Source organism: Jatropha curcas, chromosome 4 (genome assembly GCF_041381405.1).
Source record: "Jatropha curcas cultivar XTBG-Jc1 chromosome 4, XTBG_Jcur_1.0, whole genome shotgun sequence".
Lineage (NCBI taxonomy): Eukaryota > Viridiplantae > Streptophyta > Magnoliopsida > Malpighiales > Euphorbiaceae > Jatropha > Jatropha curcas.
The window spans coordinates 13131318-13143609 of NC_143154.1; positions in this window are offsets into that span (position 1 = coordinate 13131318).

Here is a 12292-nt window from a genome sequence, read left to right on the forward strand (position 1 = left end):
TATTACTGCCCTTAAGACACACAAGGAAGTGGTGGACATGGACTCCTTGTCCTTGTTCCCCAAAGCAAGATTACCTATAAGATTTAAGATGCCTAACATGGACAAGTTTGACGGAACCACTTGTCCCAAAACGCACCTGAAAATGTATGTGGGTGCCCTCAACTCGTTTGGCCTGAACAGCCAGCTCCTTGCTCAGTTGTTTCAGCAATCTTTGACTGGTGCTGCATTAAGATGGTTTGTGAGCTTGGATCGTTCCAAAATGAAGAATTGGGAGGACATATGCAATGCTTTCAACACGCAGTACCATTATAATATCGAAGTGGATGTTACCTGGAGGGAGCTGGAAACCACTAAACAAAAGAACAATGAGCCCTTCTCCTCGTTCCTTTCGAGGTGGAGAGCCAAAGCTGCTCAAATGATCAACCGACCCTCTGAACAGGAACAAGTTGACATAATAATCAAGAATTTACTGCCTGTCTACCAGTCACAACTTCAAACACAGTACTTGCCTACGTTCCAATCGCTCATTGCGACTGCAACTAAGGTGGAAGACTTAATCCAGTTGGGTCAACTCAAAGAAGACTCATACAAGAAGCCGAATCATGCTGGACTTTGAAAAACCGCCTACAAGACTTGGTTGACAATGGGTCCATCATCCTCAAGAGCAAGCTGAATATCAACCAATCCCTTACCTAACCATGGGATTAATGCAAAAAAAATTGTTGAATAAGAATCATTCGATCCTTTCGAACTTTTCTTAGAAATGAATGAAGTTTGTGTCTGAGAAGGTTGAGATCAAACCTCCAAAAGAACAAAGGAATTGTTCAAGACCAACAACAACCTGTCTGATTGATTTAAGCATCGAGAAGAACAAAGTCACTATAGTCAATCCTATCCTAGTCCATCACAGTCCACCCAGAGTCTATCTTTTAGGGACTCGTTTTTCTTTTCATTTTCATTTCCATTCAAGTTTTCATTTGTAAATCTAAGTGTCTTTTGTACACAAATTTTGTCTTATCAATAAAAAGGGATCAGTTTACGTTCCAATCATGTTTATACTCTTTCCCTATCTTTTCCTGTGAAAGCACAAAAAAAAAAAATAAAATTGAAAAAAAAATAATAAAAAAAAATAAAAAAAAAATGATGATAAAAAAGATAATAAAAATTGGCAAAGAAAAATGCATTCATTTGCTCTGCATCAATCAAAACTGGGGGCATCCTAAGAAGCACCATTAAAGGGGAAGTTTTGAAGGGTAATCATGGAAAGGATCCAGCAAAGGGTACGCAAGACTTCAAACAGTAACGAGGCAAAGCCGATTGAAGGGGTTAGGGCCAGAATGGTTTCTCCGAAAACCCAGGAATGGAAGATGCTCCGACAGAGAGGTGTCTGAATTTTGAGCTTAAAAGCGACAGAATAAAGAAGTTATTGGGTTGGGTCTGCACGAAGTCGCAATGCTATCCGTACACTACTCAAGTCATCTCAGAATCAAGTTGCCTCGAAATTCTTTATGGAGAGGCTGCCTGTAAGCAAGCAAAAGGAAAAACGGGACAAAAAGAACCCCTGGTCAAAAGGAAGCAAACAAAGCATGGGTCAGAAGGAACTTCTGCACAAAAGAAAGAAATCAAGGACAAAGCTACAGGAAATCAAGTTGTCAAAAACGGGTCAACTGCAAGCTCTCCGTTAAATTCAAGCCCATCAAGGGTAGATGACAAATCATTTCAGCCATAAGGACAAAGATCAAGCGGCTGCTCATATTTTAAAAAAAAAAAGCAAGTTAAAAGAAGCAGTCATTTTCACAAATTGGATGACAACAAACACCTTGAAAATCAAGCGCCACGCATGGCACAAGTACAAGTGTCCTTATAAACAAGGATCATTTCTCAAAACAAGGAAAAGGAAGAGTCTCCTCAAAATTCCTTATGGAGAGGAGAACCATTGAGGAAATAAGTTTCAAATTCAAAAGAAGATAAAGTTCAGGAAAAGGAATCAAATTAACCTCAAGAATTTAAACATGGCGAAGCCACAAACTTAAAGCATAAAAGCTTCTTCAACACTCAACCCACTCAAGTTACCACCACAATGTGGGTATTCAAAACTCTTTGTGATGAATACAAGTCATATTTCAGTCAACCAGTGGTAAAACCACTACAACAACAAAGTCAGATTCGCCTAGGGTCATCACTATCATACGAGCTCGAGTCAATAAGTTAATTCAACATCAAGCCGGGAAGGAATCCCACGAAGAAATCAAGTCAGAAACGAATTCTGCATTAACATCAAGTCGGGAAGGAATCCCGTAAAGACATCAAAGTCGGGAATGAATCCCGTAAAGACATCAAGCCGGGAAGAAATCAAGTCAGAAATCAATTCTGCATCAACATCAAGTCGGGAAGGAATCCCGCAAAGACATCCAGTCGGGAATGAATCCCGTAAAGACATCAAGCCGGGAAAGAATCCCGGAAGAAATCAAGTCAGAAATGAATTCTGCATCAACATCAAGTCGGGAAGGAATCCCGCAAGGACATCCAGCCGGGAAGAAATCCCGCAAAGAAATCAAGTTAGAAAAGAATTCTATATTAATATCAAGTCGGGAAGGAATCCCGAAGAAATCAAATCAGAAATGAATTCCACAATCAGCATTAAGTCGGAATTGAATTCCGCACTAACATCAAGTCAAAGATGAATTCCGCACTAGCCGAGCATGAAGTTCGCATCCTAGAAGGAAGTACGAAAGACCTGATTCTCCCCATCCCCCGAAGAGTTCTTGGAGATACGTAGGTAGCCACAAACGCACGGTCACAGACATAAGTTTGCATCATGAATAGCATTTTTTCTTTGCCAATATATAAAAAAAATAAAAAAGAGAAGAAAAGAAAAATAAAAGCTGGAGTTGAAAACCCGAAAGGGTGGCTTCAGGCAAGAATTGAGCCCGCTAGGCCAAAAACCCGAAAGGGCGGTCTAGGCAAAAGTTAGGGCAAAGAGCCTGCTAGAGTCGAAAACCCGAAGGGGCGGCTACTAGGCAAAAGTTAAGGAAAAAAAAATCCCTTTCAAAGGTCTCCTTGGGAGTATATAAATCATTTTTTTCAGGAATCACTGAGTTCCTTCGAGTCAAAATTCACTACAAAAAAAATTTGAGTCTCTAAATCGAGTCTCCAATAAGTCTCTAAAATCAAGTCTCCATCACCAGTGGTCATTCCACAACGAGTCAAAAAAATCGAGTCGTTCTCAAAAGTTCGTTTTGAAAGTGTCACTCTTTGAGTCATTCCTCGAAAACAAAAGAGAGAGAGGAAAATGTCAATTCAATCCCCAGGGTTTCCAAAGCAACCCTAAAAATGTCAAACATAATCGTTGAGAGGAAATTCTTTAATACCTCATCTCCACTCGGACCATCGTTTCTTCGATCCTTTCAGACGAGCGATGTCATCCACATTGTCCGTTTCCTCGAGTCATATAAGCGGCTTTGTTCTCTTTGATTCCTCAATCGATTGGACCAGTTCAACACCAATGTTTTGAAGTATTCCATGGTCAGCACCATTCTGGGGGCAAGAAGTGATAAGAACCTTCACCATTCTCCCATCACAGAAGTAATCACGGAATTTTTAGTCTTTCATTAAGAAGAAATTCTATTTCAGCTAATAAGGGCATCAATTCTCTCAAGCAGGGGGCAAAATCCTCCAAGTCGGATTCAGGGGCGAGTGTTATAAAAAAAAAAAAACATAAAACCTAAGGTGAAACCCTAACCAATAGCTAACCATTTTTCATCCAAAACCAAGCCATTTGATCATTTCGACTTTAGGTGGACCCTTGGTTCTCAAAGAAAAAAAAACAAAAATAAAACAAATCTCTTTTCAAGCCCTCATTAAGAGGCAAAACATCTTTTCAAGCCCTCATTAAGAGGCAAAACATCTTTTCAAGTCCTCTAAGAGGCAAAACATCTTTTCAAGCCCTCTAAGAGGCAAAACATCTTTTCAAGCCCTCTAAGAGGCAAAACATCTTTTCAAGCCCTCATTAAGAGGTAAAACATCTTTCAAGCCCTCATTAAGAGGCAAAATATCTTTTCAAATCCTCTAAGAGGCAAAATCTCTTTTCAAGCCCTCATTAAGAGGCAAAAAGCATCTTTAAGTTGCAAACATAAATCCATGCGTTTGATCATTTCATTTCAAAGGAAAAAAAACCCACGGCGGGGTTTCCTCCTCTGCCTATCCTCAAACTTTGCTCCTTCAGACGGTCACTGGCTCTCATAAATCATTTTTATGATAGCTAGTGGGGGGCAACTGTGAATACTCAAATTTTGAGGCTCAGAAAAGCCTGTTTTCTCGGACTACAGACAGTTCGGTCGGACCGGATGCCATTTTGGAAGTTCACCGAAAGTATGCCAATATGGTACTTAAAACGTCCGGGATGTTGCGAGGATCACAGAACTGGTCCCGGAATATGTTTTGGAGATCCGGAACTCCCTGAAAAGCCTCCGTAGCGAAAAAATCAGCAGAACCGCCGGCCCAGCCACCGAGGTCCGGCGGCCCGGCCGCCGGAGCGGGCCGCCGAACTGGGCGGCTCAGGCCGCCGAAACAGTCCGATTTTGCCTATAAATTGGCCCCGAAGCCCTCAGTTTTACACAATCAGTCTGTGTTGACGGACGCTCCTTCTCCCTTACGTTCCTTGCGATTCTTTACTGCTTTTCTGCATTTTTATTCAGCTTTATTATTTTCTTGCTTTGTTATTTGGTCATTTAAAATTAAATTAATTAATATTCCCTTAACGAGGAGCTTAACCTGGAGTCAAGAAGTGGCCGTCGATTAAATCAGGTACATGAACTAAACTCTGCCTATTTAATTTTAGCATTTCATACATTCTTCTCTTCTACTCCTAATAATTCTATAACTGCATAAATGCATTCATGACATCTTTAGGCAAATAAACTGCCTCAATTAAATAAATTTAGGCTAAATGCCCGGTTAATTAATAATCGTGGTATTAAAACCTAAATCCGACAATATCGGCTAAAAAGACCTAGTTAATTAATAACTACGGTTAATTGCCTTTATTTCGAACAGTCCGGCTTAAGTCCAATTAATCAATAATTGTGGCTAAAAGCCTTAATCAATCACATTTTGGCAACAAATTGCCTACAGTTAAATCAATCATTTTGGCGACAATCGCCCAATCAACATTTTTTGACAAAACTAATTGCCTACAATTAAATCAACCACATTTTGGCAACAAATTGCCCACGGTTCAATCAATTTTTGGCAAACAAATTGCCTATAAATTAGATTAACCACATTTTAGCGACAAATCGCTTAAATCAGAAACGTTGGCAAAATGTCTTAGAATTACTCAATCTTTTAGCTAAAAGCCTTCAAACAATCATTTTGGCGACAATCGCCTAAATGACATCAACTTTTGGCAAAAATTGCCTAAAGCAATTCATTTTGGCTAAAAGCCTTAAATCAGTCATTTTGGCGACAAACGCCCGAATAATCACTTTTGGCAAACAAATTGCCTAAATCTTTTGGCTAAAAGCCTTAAAATATCGACTTTTGGCACAAACACCTTAATCACTTTGGCGACAAATGGCCTAACCAATTTTAGGCAATAAATTGCCTAAATCACATCAATTTTTAGCACCAATTGCCTAAATCAATCTTTTTGGCTAAAAGCCATTAAAATCAACATTTGTGGCATCAAATGCCTAAAAATCAATCAAGTCCTTGGCAAAATGCCTAAACAAAATGCACAAAGCATACACACACCCATGCATAAAGCATACCCATTCAAAGCCCTTCAAAGAAGGCCTATCGAACTACGTTGACTTTGATCTTCCATTCAAACGGAAGTACGTAGGCACGTTAGGGATTTAACCCCGAGCGGCAAGTCAAAATCACATAAACACTTTCATTGGTCTAATTGCATCATCTACCCTGCAAAGCATTCACTCATGGTTAGTTCATCAACATGACATAGTCTCGGGATCCACCTCGGGTTCGAAGACCATGCCTTAACTTTGGGTTAATTAATCTAGTAACTAGGTTAATTAAAATTGGAGTCACTTAGGATTTTTTCCTAGTTTACCCTAAAATAATTAAACAAGGTGGCGACTCATACATTCACGTGCATTTCTGCCTTTAGTCATATGCATCATATGCCTATGATATTTGGGGTAGGGGTTCACAAGACCTGCTGAGCCTGATCAAGCCATACGAAGGGCCTCTCACCAACTGGTACGCCGAGGAGGAGCGCGCTGCTGATAAACCCCCTCCCGAGTCAAACCTAGAGTCTGTAATCAAGTCCTGTACTGAGTCTGAGTCTGACCCCGAGTCTGAAACCGAGTCAGAGTCCAGTTCCAGTTCTGAGTCGTCTGTGTCGGATTTAGAAAATCCAGACTTTAAATTTGATGTAATTTTTGAAGACGATTCCGTCATAATCAATAAAGGCTTGCAAATTCTTGACTACCCCGTGTATCTATCTTTCCAAGCATTTCCAAGCAAAAATAATGAAGATCAAATAAATGAAATAAAAAATGAAAACGAAAAAATAATAATTGGCAAAGAAGAAAATGAACATACATACATTGCATCTGACTGTGTGAGCAGGGAACAGGTCAGTAAATGTTTGAAGAGGTTTGCCGATTGTTTCATGTGGAAGGCAAGTGACATCACGGGAATTGACCCGGCAATAGCGGTGCACAAGATTCCAGTATACCCTGAGGCTAGGCCAGTAAAATAGAAGTTAAGAAGGTGTGAATACCCAAATTTTGAGGCTCAAAGAGCCAGTTTTTTCGAACTGCAAACAGTCCGCCGGACCGGAGGCCATTTGGAAAGTTCACCGAAAGTATGCCAATATGGTACTTGAAACATCCAGAAAATTACGAGGATCGCAGAACTGGTCCTGGAATATTTTTTGGAGGTTCGGAACTCCCGGAAAAGCCTCCAGAATGAAGAACTAGTGCACCCGCCAGCCGGGGCGGTGGTGTCCGCCGGACACGGCGGCGCCTGTCGCCTGCCTCGGCGGTGGCATCCGTCGGGTACGGCGGCACCTACCGCCGGCCACGGCGGCGGCTGCCGCCGGACACGTCGGCGCCGGCCGCCAATCCACGGCGACTTTGGCCGCCGGCCCCCGGCGGAGGCAGGCGGCGCCGGCCGCCAGCCATGGTGGCAGCAGCCGCCGGTTTAGGCGGCAGCGGCCGCCCTCTAGCCCGAATTTTGCCTATAAATATTGTCCCCGGCACTCCGTTTTGACTCACTCAGTCTGTGTTGACGGACGCTCCTTCTCCCTCACGCTCCTTGCGATTCTTTACTGCTTTTTTGCATTTAGCATAGGCTTTTATTATTGTGTTGTTGTGATACTTGGTCACTTAAATTGAATTAAATTAATTAATATTCCCCAAACGAGGAGCTTAATCCGGAGTTTTTCAAGCTGAAGCTAAGAAGCGGTCGTCGATTAAATCAGGTAGATAAACGAAACTCTGCCTATTTAATTTTAGCACTTCATGCATATTTCTCTTCTACTCCTAATTCTACAACTGCATAAATGCATTCATGTCATTAAATTGACAAAATAAAACTGCTTATTTAAATATGATTAAGCTTAAATGCCCGGTTAATTAATAATCGTGGTATTAAAAGCCTAAATCCGACAATATTGGCTTAAAGTACCTAGTCAATTAATGACTACGGTATAATCGCCTTTATTTCGAACAGTCTGGCTTAAGTCCAATTAATCAATAATTGTGGCTAAAAGGCCTTAATTAAACACGTTTATCTTGGCAATAAATTGCCTACATTGCAATTCAATTGATCTCTTTTGGCAAACAAATTGCCGATACGTGAGATTAACCATTTTTAGCGACAAATCGCTTAAATCGAAATTTTGGCTAAAAGTCTTCAAATAATCACTTTTGGCAAATAAATTGCCTTAAATCAATCAATCTTGGCGACAATCGCCCAATCAACACCTTTTGGCAAATAAATTGCCTAAATCAACCCATTTTGGCTAAAAGCCTTCAAATAATCAAGTTTGGCGGCAATCGCCTAAATCACATCAATTTTGGCAATAAATTGCCTAAATCAATCTTTTTGGCTAAAAGCCTTAAATCAACATTTTTGGCAACAAATGCCTAAAACAACAAATCAATCAAACTTTGGCAAAATGCCTAAACAAAATGCACGAAGCATACACACACTCATGCATAAAGCATACCCATTCAAAGCCCTTTAAAAAAGGCCTATCGAACTACGTTGACTTTGATCTTCCATTCGAACGGAAGTACGTAGGCACGTTCGGGATTTAACCCCGGGCGGTAAGTCGAAATCACATAAACATTTTCATTGGTCCAATTACATCATCTTCCTTGCAAAGCATTCATTCATAGGTTAGTTCATCAGCATGACATAGTCTCAGGATCCACCTCGGGTTCGTAGACCATGCCTTAACATTGGGATAATTAATCTAGTAATTAGGTTAATTAAAATTGGAGTCAACTTAGGGTTTTTTCCTAGTTTACCCTAAAATAATTAAACAAGGTGGCGACTCATACATTCACGTGCATTTCTGCCCTTAGTCATATGCATCATATGCCTGTGTTTTCGGGGGAGGGGTTCACAGTTTGGCGACTCTGCTGGGGAATATTGTAATCATTTTACATAAGGTGGACTATGATTGTTGTGTAAACTAACCTACCCTTCTTTAGGGTATTATTTTACTATGCTTTGTTTTGCAGGGTACCCTAACATGAATCGAGTATTCTTTCTTTAAGAATACGAGATGAGGAAATTTGGACTCAATTTGTACAATTTAATTAAAACATTTTAACTTGTTGATTTATTTGCACGATTGAGAATCCTTTTCTCCATTGCATAAAAAATGAATTCCAAATGAATTTCTTCTCTCTCTGTTCAAACTTCTGAGTCTGGATAGCAAGTAGCCCTGATCGGCAGGTCTCTTTGATTATGTCGACGGACAGCCAAAGCGTCCTCCCTATTACCGCAAACCATCCCTAATCCTTTTGGGGATGGCCTTGAGTATGCATACCGTTGGACCCACGCGAAACTCTTTGTTTCACATGTGGTTAGGTATATCCATGCTCAAGGTTCAAGGGTCCCTTAATAAGCCTATTCTCTATTTGTGTCATAGCCTATAGAACCTATCTTTTAGGACTGTATGCACCCAATGATGTGAATCATATCATAAACGGATTATGACGTGATGTTGTGCGCATTCATGACATATCATCACATTAAGAGAACACAAAACACTCTTTTGTTTTTAGTCATGCACAGTTGGACAAAGAGTCGATCTACCTCACATTAGCTACCCTGATACAAAATACTACCCACTGTACCCTAATCCAGCTACTGTGAATACTCAAATTTTGAGGCTCAAAAAGCTTGTTTTCCTGGACTGCAAATAGTCCGGCCAGACCGGAGGCCTTTTTGGAAATTTATCGGAAGTATGCCAATATGGTACTTAAAACGTCCGGGACGTCGCGAGGATCACGAAATTGGTCCCGAAATATTTTTTGGAGGTCTGAAACTCCCGAAAAAGCCTCCGGAATGAAAATTAGCAAACCTGCCGGCCTCGGTGGCTCAGGCCGCCGGACACGGCGCCTCCGGCCGCCGAGCCCGGCGGCTCTGGCCGCCGAGGTCAGCGGCTCAGGCCGCCGAAACAGTTCGTTTTTGCCTATAAATAGTGGCCCCAGCACTCATTTCAAGTCACTCAGTCTGTGTTGACGGACGATCCTTCGCCCCTACGCTCCTTGCGATTCTTTACTGCTTTTCTGCATTTTTTAGTTAGCTTTATTGCTTTCTTGCTTTGTTATTTGGTCATTAAAATTGAATCAATTAATACTCCCTTAACGTGGAGCTTAACCTGGACTTAAGAACTGGCCGTCGATTAAATCAGGTACATGAACTAAATTCTGCCTATTTAATTTTAGCACTTCATGCATGCTTCTCTTCTACTCCTAATTCTACAACTGCATAAATGCATTCATGTCATCATTAGGCAAGTAAACTGCCTCAATTAAATAATTTTAGGCTAAATGCCCGGTTAATTAATAATCGTGGTATTAAAGCCTAAATCCGACAATATTGGCTAAAGCCTAGTTAATCAATAGCTATGGTGATCACCTTTATTTCGAACAACTCGGCTTAAGTCCAATTAATCAATAATTGTGGCTAAATAGCCTTAATTAAACACGTTTCTTTGGCAATAAATTGCCTACATTGCAATTCAATTGATCTCTTTTGGCGAATAAACTGCCTATAAGTAGATTAATCGTTTTTTCAGCGACAAATCGCTTAAATCAAAGTTTTGGCTAAAAAGCCTTCAAATAATCACTTTTGGCAAATAAAGAGCCTTAAATCAATCAATTTTGGCGACAATCGCCCAATAATCGTCTTTCGGCAAACAAATTGCCCAAATCACACAACTCATTTTGGCTAAAAGCCTTCAAATTAATCAATCTTTTGGCTAAAAGCCTTAAAATCAAGCATTTTGGCGACAATCGCCTAAATCACATCAATTTTTGGCAACAATTGCCTAAATCAAACTTTTTGGCTAAAAGCCTTAAATCAACTTTTGGCAACAAATGCCTAATCAAATCAATCAATCTTTGGCAGAATGCCTAAACAAAATGCACGAAGCATACACACACTCATTGTGAATACTCAAATTTTGAGGCTCAAAGAGCCAGTTTTCCCGGATTGCAAATAGTCCGGCCGGACCAGAGGCCATTTTGGAAATTTACCGGAAGTATGCCAATATGGTACTTAAAACATCCGGGACGTCGCGAGGATCATAGAACTGGTCTCGGAATAATTTTTGGAGGTCCGGAACTCCCGGAAAAGCCTCCGGAATGAAAAACTAGAAAGTCCGCCGACCACGGCGGCGGCCGCCCTCGCCGAAGCAAGATTACCTACAAAATTCAAGATGCCTAACATGGACAAGTTTGACGGAACCACTTGTCCCAAAACGCACCTGAAAATGTATGTGGGTGCCCTCAACCCGTTTGGCCTGAACAACCAGCTCCTTGCTCAGTTGTTTCAGCAATCTTTGACTGGTGCTGCATTAAGATGGTTTGTAAGCTTGGATCGTTCCAAAATGAAGAGTTGGGAGGACATATGCAATGCTTTCAACACGCAGTACCATTATAATATCGAAGTGGATGTTACACGGAGGGAGCTGGAAACCACTAAACAAAAGAACAATGAGCCCTTCTCCTCGTTCCTTTCAAGGTGGAGAGCCAAAGCTGCTCAAATGATCAACCGACCCTCTGAACAGGAACAAGTTGACATAATAATGAAGAATTTACTGCCTGTCTACCAGTCACAGCTTCAAACACAGTACTTGCCTACGTTCCAATCGCTCATTGCAACTGCAACTAAGGTGGAAGACTTAATCCAGTTGGGTCAACTCAAAGAAGACTCATACAAGAAGCAGAATCATGCTGGGTTTGGTGAGACAAATGAAATGGCCAGTATAATCCCCACGAATCCTTTACGTGCTGGGAATTTAGGAAACAATCAGCCAAGGAGGCAATATAATGATCTCGGCATGCCAATCCTTTTGGTGTTCCGAGAAGCAGTGAAAGCAAATTTACTGAAGCCCTTAGAAGCAAGGCCATTACCAAACCCCCTGCCCCGAAATTTCAAAGCCAATGAATACTGTGAGTACCATCAAGGACATGGGCATAAGATCGAATCTTGCTGGACTTTGAAAAACCGTCTACAAAACCTGGTTGACAATGGGTCTATCATCCCCAAGAGCAAGCTGAACATCAACCAATCCCTTGCCTAACCATGGGATTAATGCAAAAAAAATTGCTGAACAAGAATCGTTCGATCCTTTCGAACTTTTCTTAGGAATGAATGAAGTTTGTGTCTGAGAAGGTTGAGATCAAACCTCCAAAAGAACAAAGGAATTGTTCAAGACCAACAACAACCTGTCTAATCGATTTAAGCATCGAGAAGAACAAAGTCACTATGGTCAATCCAATCCTAGTCCATCACAGTCCACCTAGAGTCTATCTTTTAGGGTCTAGTTTTTTTCTTTTCATTTTCATTCCCATTCAAGTTTTCATTCAATTCAAATTTGTAAATCTAAGTGTCTTTTGTACTCAAATTTTGTCTTATCAATAAAAAGGGATTAGTTTACGTTCCAATCATGTTTATACTCTTTCCCTATCCTTTCCTGTGGAAGCACAAAAAAAAATCGAAGAAAAATAATAAAAAAATTAAAAAAATGATGATAAAAAGAGATAATAAAAATTGGCAAAGAAAAATGCATTCATTT